Genomic DNA, 6,831 nt, shown 5'->3' on the forward strand with positions numbered 1-6,831 from the left:
GGGGCAGTAGGGTATGGGTGTGTGTGTCTGTAACTACAACCTTCCCCCCACCCAGGTCTCACATGTCGTTTCTAGTAGAATTATTTATCAATGAAGATAATGTACACAGAAAATTCAAACTGGTCCAAGATTGATACTTTGTTCTCAAAATTAGCACTACCACCTTTTGACACAGGGGCAGTAAAGAGGAGTTGACTTGTAGAGCACCAAGATTTGGTTTTACACTTGTTTTCTTCACATTGACCGGCATTTTCTCAGTCATTCTGTTCCCCTCCCACCCAACCCTACATGGGTGGTCAGTTTAGCAGTAAAATCCACTGCTGTGTAGAAGCTATCTAGAATCCTATTTCTTTCGACACTCAGATTATAATCGCACTCACTTTGCCCACCTGAACAGCCACCAGCCCTTCCGGCTCACCAGGTTTTTTCAAGCTGCCTGGCCTCAACTGGCACTTCTGGATGCCAGGTTCTAGCATTCAGGACCTGATGGTTCACACGGGGAGTGCTTGAACTCATTGGGTTGACTCGATCCGATCCTCCACCTCTTTCTATGTACTGTCTGATTTGGGTCCGAGTTTTTACCCCAAAGTCTTGCATGCACTCCTTCCACACCCCCATACTCCACTGCTCATGTGCTGGCTTCTTTTCTCCAGTCATTTGATAAAAGTCTGCACAGGAAGGGACATGTGACTGTTACAGAGGGCAGACTCTGACCTCCCCAGAATATTCTACGCATACACGCCATGGTCGTGCCCTCCTTCCAGTAAAACGTGTGGGCTAATGACATTTGACAGCCACATCCTTTAAACGTTTGCAAATACGTCCGCGAACAGGCACGTTTCCGACGTTAACTGGTGGTCCAGTCACAGATGACTGCCAAGGCTGCCCTCCGTGTGGCCCGAGCAAGTCACGCTTTGCCAAGTCCATTGGCTATTATGCGGCTTTTAAAAATTTTTTAAGAAGCATTTTTATGCAGAGGCCTCTCCTGGCAGCAAGTGTGACCCCTATTTGGGTCTGGACGACTCTCGCTCGAGTCAGCTCCAGAGAAGCAGCAGCCCTTCTGAGAGAAGAGAAAAAGCGAAAAGCAGCACGGTGAGCAGGAACAAATTGGTTCCAAACTAGAAGGCCAGAAATCGCGACCTGATCTTGCTGGTTTGGGACGAGCCTAAAATGTGTTGAACTTCTGTGACAAAACGGCCCCCTCAATCTCAGCATAAATAGTATGAAAAAAGAAAAAAGGGTTGCCAACACTGTGGCCGTTCGCGAACTTGACCCCAAGGGCGCGCAGCAGAAAGCCTGACGGGCAGACTGCGCCCTGGGCAGTAGCTAGGCCATGAGATAAGCGCGCTGGGGGGAGGGCCGCGGCGCGTGCGTGCGTGCGCGTGCGTAGGCGTCCGCGCGTGCGTGTTCGTTGACGCTCGGCCCTGGCACTGGTAGAGCGTGCCTAGACGCGGGTTGCGGCGCCGCGTGCTTGCGCTCAACTTGGGCAGCGGCGGCGCAAGCGCGGTACGTGCACACGCTGACTGGGCACGGGGGTGTGACTATCGGAGCGCGGGCGCCCAGTTTCCGCATTGGTGTCTGCGGCTGCGTCCTGGAAATGTGGGATAAAGGCGGTGGGAGAGCGCCGGTCTGTGACCTGGGGGAGGGGCACGGAGGGACCCGAGCCAAGAAAGTGGACCCGGGGAGGCGATTGACTGACCTCCTCCTCTGGAAGCGCTGAGATTATTTATGAGGCCTGATTTAAAAGTAGTGGCTGCTAGGGAAGTGAAAAAGGAGCTCACCCCAAGCTATAAGAGAAGTTATAGTCGCGAGAATGCTGTTTATGACAGTATAAATCAATGTGGAGCTTGTGATGGGAAATATGGAGAAGGTGAGTTTGGGATAGACTCAAGGAAACAAAGTCAAGAAAGAAAAATGAGTTTTCTCCCTCCGTTTTCTGCCCCCGCGCAATTCCTTTCCAAGGAGCCCAGGATTCCTGCCGGGAAGCTGGCGCGGGGAGATCCCACTTCATGGCGAAGTGTCTTCCCCAAGCTGAAACGAGGCTCGATGGAGGACGAGGGCATACATGTAAATAAACAACGTAGAAGATTTATGGGAAGGCGTTCAATTTTATAGGACTGTATTTATAGAGCCAGCGCTGGCTCACTTATAGATTAATGGGAAGCTAAAATTAATGGACTTGTGAGCCGCACGTTTAATTTCTGAGGCTTCGACGTGACAGGTAACCGCCTTCGAAGTCCAGGCATGGAAGGCCGCCTTCGTTGGGAGTCTTGAGCGCCCCCAAGAAGATTACACGTCCCATCCGTGGTGGCTTTAAGCTCTGGTGCCTGGGGTCCCTGGGGAAGGACCCCCATGGGACGTTTTGGCAAATGAAGAAAAAGAACGTGGCCGCATAAAAAAAAAATAATCGGTTCTTCTTCCTCCTAGCATTATTTTTAATGGGCCCATAAGACTTTAATGCGGGCGGGCGGGCGGGCGAGCAGGCTGACTTCTGGGGTGCTGGAAGCCTCGCACCCTGGCTTGCTGCCTCCAGGCAGGCTGGGGCGGCAGAGACACCTCCTTCAAGGTCACCCAGGAACCCCCGCAGGGCCCATGATCAGGGTCCACGGCTTAGCGGTTCCAGTTTCCCTTCATTCCTTACTACTTCCGCGGCCTGGTTAAGGCAGTAACAAAAGCACGGGCAGAGGAGCTGTAACTAGCAGCCCAGGGCCATTTTTGTTATGCAAGGCTCTTTGGCTACCTACCTCGTCCCTTTCTTCCAGTTCTTTCCACACATTCAGGCCCCTCAGGACTTTGAGTTTTGCCTAGAAAAAGTGACTGTCTTATGGTGGTGGGAAGAGAGGATGATTTGGAATTTACCTATGGAATAATAGATGGCCGGTCTGTTTCTCGAGAGCTGGTGTTAACCCTTCAGTAGGTAAGTTTGCGGTAGGATACGGAAATTACTTATCACCGCCTTTGTGTAATCCCAGTAGTAACCAACCCTTTGCTGGCCAAGAAAGCAAAAGAAAACGAAACTCAATATATTTGAGCCAGAGACAAAGGCATATACCTATTTACTTTCTAGATAAATGCATTGCAGGTTCTCTTAATCACGCTTCTCCTGTTTCTTTTTTAATTCCTTCTACTTTCCTTCTCTTTCTTGATTCAGTCATTTATAGTTCTAGCCATGATAATCCCCCCTTTTTAATTAGTAAGGAAGCCAAGAAGTGGAAAATCTCACAGAAAGCAGATTCCATTGTCCCTTCTGTCTTTCCCTATAGGGAAGTCCAAGTGGGAATGAGTCACCTGAAAAACAGAAAATTGATATAGAAGGCATATTATTAATTACCTGAGTACCAACTATATGGAAGCACGCTCCTAATCTGGGTTTACCAGTTATCTAGATTTAACTTTGCTAGTTATCCTTAAATATATATACATGTTGCTGTTCCTGCTTTTTATAATTAAACCTAGACAACGTTGGAAAGGAACTTTACAGATAAAGACTCTGAGGTCCAGAGAGAAACAGTGACTGGTCCAAAGTGTGCAACAGCTTGGACAAATTTACTTTCCAAGCCTTAGGGAAGACACCAAGCCTTGCATGAAATACAGATTGAGACGTTTGATTACTGCAGCCCATTAGGGTTGGGCTGTAGCCCATTAACCCAAATGAGAAATGCTCTGGCTTCTCTGGTCATCCTCTGAGCCTTACGGTAGGAACCTTGTTTCCTCCTCTGGTCAAGGGAGCTTTTCCTCATTTATTTACTGAGGGCCTGGCACTGCTGGTGAGGTCAGGGTGGGGTTCAGTCCTGAAATGAGCCAGTTAACTCCTCCAGATCCCAAGGTGTAAGGCGTAAGAGCCCTGGTCTGGTGGGCTACTCTCTTGCACCATCTCCTTTAAAGAACATCATGCCAGAATGCCATCTCACTGGCAACAAGAGGGGAGCACCTTCTTTGACTTGGACCCAGAGATCCATAGTTCCTGGGACTCAGAGTCTTTTAGTTATCTAGGAAGTAAATAATTTCACACCTTGATTTTTTTAAGGGCAAAATAAACCAAGAGATGCAACTAACATAAGCTTTTATTGCAAATTCGGTGAGAAACAGGAGAGAATAGTGTCAAAATTTGGAATTTTAAAAACACCTTCTAGTGAAAACAAAAGTGTCCATTTTTCTGAGAAGCAAAATTTATTGTATTTATTGTAAGGAAAACACTGCCTGTGTTTATATGATGGAGTGCGGGACAAAAAGGAAACTTCCTTGTCTATACTCTTTCTGTCTGTCGAATTAAACAGTATGTTTGAGAAACTGAAGATGAAAACACAACAAAAACACAACAATCTTTTATTTATGTAAATCAGATCAACACTGGACAATAAACCAATTTCTACCCATTACCATAACAGCTTGTCTATAAAGAACAGAAAAATTCAGAGAGGATTCTACCTAGGGTCAAGCGGTTTTTTTTTTTTTTTAACCACCCATTCACAGAGGTATAGATTCACAGATAAATAATCCCAAACTACTTGCTCGCCATATTTACACATTCCCATTAAATTAAGCATAAATAAATATATACAAACTTAACATGGATACCCTCCAGAGCTCTTCTCCTGAAGAGTCAATAGATTGATATTTCTTGATTGTGTGTCAAAAACAATGTTAGTGAGTGAGAAACCAACTCAACAGAGGAGTTGATTTTGGCATTTCAAGAATGGTGTTCATTCTACTTTTTAAAAGAAAACAAAACAAATTCTGTTATTTTTTTAACCCTATAATTTAACATACATCGGCACAGGAGGGGAAACACTGTTTGGGCTCTTGAGGCAACATCAGATGGTTTAAGGTTATTTCCTTTCCACATAATGTATTATGCATACATATCAGATGTGATGACAAGTTGTCTATAAACACGCTAAGTAGGAATGAGTTGCCCTTTTAGGTAAGGCTTTGTACCGGAGGAACAGGGTGTAGATAAGTTGGGGGTTTCAGGTTTTCCATTCGAACAAAGTTTTAATAGGATCTAAAATAATTGCTTGAGAGAAAGTGGTTTCCTTAGCCAAAGAAAATAAAACAGCCATGTCTTTGAAACTTTGAAAGTGGAGAAAGCTAAGGATGTGGTGCCAGGGAGAAAGAAAAGAAAATGCAAGCTAACTTCGAGGGAGAAAGTTACCTTCCCAGTTTGGGAGAGAAGTTAATGATCACTTGGATGATGAAATCCTCACCCAAAACAGCTCTTCTTTTCTCTCTCTCTTTTCCTCCCAGGAGAGCCACCATACATATAAGAGGAGGCAGGATTGGACATACGATGGTCAGAAGACCTTTAGAACCTCCAAAGGAACTTATAGAGTGGGAAGTGTGAAGGCAGCGCTGCCATATCCTGACTCTTCCTTCCTCCCTTTAGCTCTTACTTTGGGACAGGGCACTTAAGAGGTTTGGATACAGTGTCTTAAAAGGGCAGGGTGCAGGGGAGAGCTGCGACTCACCTGTTTAGTTTGAAAACAAGGCTCAAAGGGGCTTGTTTTAAACGTTTCCCTTGACTTAAAAGACAAACTCTTGCGTTAATCCCACTGTTTATTGATTTATGGGCCCAAGGAAACCAAATCTTTTAATAACTCAATTATCAGATAAACGTAGTAGGCCTAACGAAAGCAAGGGGGCGGGAGTCATACATGAAAGGAGAAATGAGGGAGGGAAAGGGGGCAGTGGGCTCTATTCACGTGTGTGTGGGGTGGGGTGGGGAGTTGCAGGGAAGGGATGCCAAGGGCTCTGTTCAGCTCTGGCGGGAGGAAGGCGCACGGAGAGGGGCGAAGGGCGACGAAGGAGGCTGCGCAGCCTAGTAAGACAATTCCTACCCATGACCCGCCTTTAGGAGCCTGAGGGTGGAGAGTTTTCATCCTGGCAAAGGCGGGGGAAGCTTCCGATCCCCTGGACATTTCTAGGCCACTCGCCCTCGGGGAGCAGGCGCCCCGGGCGGCCGCTGGCAGTTAGGGGCTCGAGCAGCACTGAGACCCCTCTAGCCTGCAGCCTGCGGGGCGCCCCCCCCATTACCTACTGGAGCACCGGGCTTTCTCGGTCGCCTTAGCCCTTAGGGTGAGACCGAGAGCGGGAAGGGCCCGCGCGGCCCGCGGCCCCTCCAGCGGCTGATTCTATGTCCTCAACACGACTGGGCGCGAGTGGCCCCCACGCTCTCGGGACCTGCACAGTAAGAGCAAGGCGCATCCATCGCGTCTCTCGCACGTCACACGCGTGGGGCGCGTTGCCCTGCAAGGAAAGGAGACGATGGTTTTCAGTGCGGTTTCTCCTTTCTGCCTTTGGCAATCAGAATACGTCTTATGCAAGCGGCCAGGCCCTCGGACAAAGGCGCAGGCTTCTAAGCTCGGAAGGGATGGAGCATCTATCTACACGCTCCATGAAGTCCAGCTCCCGGCCTTTGTACTCTTATCAACTCATCTAAGGCTGGGCCCTGCACATCCAGAGGTCCTCGAAGAAGCTGACAGTGGATGGGCTGGGGTCTGACATCAACCGTTGCTTGGGCCCTCCTGGTGACCTAAAACCAGGTCCCTAACTCCCTCCCCCATAAACATGTCAGCGCAAAACTTTCAGCAGGTTCCTAAGTCCCACCCTTCAACCTTCCCCCTCCCCAGGCCAAGGCCCCAGGAGTGCCGGCCTGAGTCCCAGTGGGTCCTAATTGTAAATCCTGCAGAACAGACCTCTGGAGCTTTATCTTCAAGAGATGCTGCAAAGCTCCTAATGCCTACTTTGTTTAAAGAGATGCGTTCATTCACACTCTTTTAGAGATCTATCTCACCCACTTATACCCCTGGGGATTTCCCACTGCTTTGGGGA

This window comes from Bubalus kerabau, chromosome 3, assembly GCF_029407905.1.
Source record: "Bubalus kerabau isolate K-KA32 ecotype Philippines breed swamp buffalo chromosome 3, PCC_UOA_SB_1v2, whole genome shotgun sequence".
In the NCBI taxonomy this organism is placed as follows: Eukaryota; Metazoa; Chordata; class Mammalia; order Artiodactyla; family Bovidae; genus Bubalus; species Bubalus kerabau.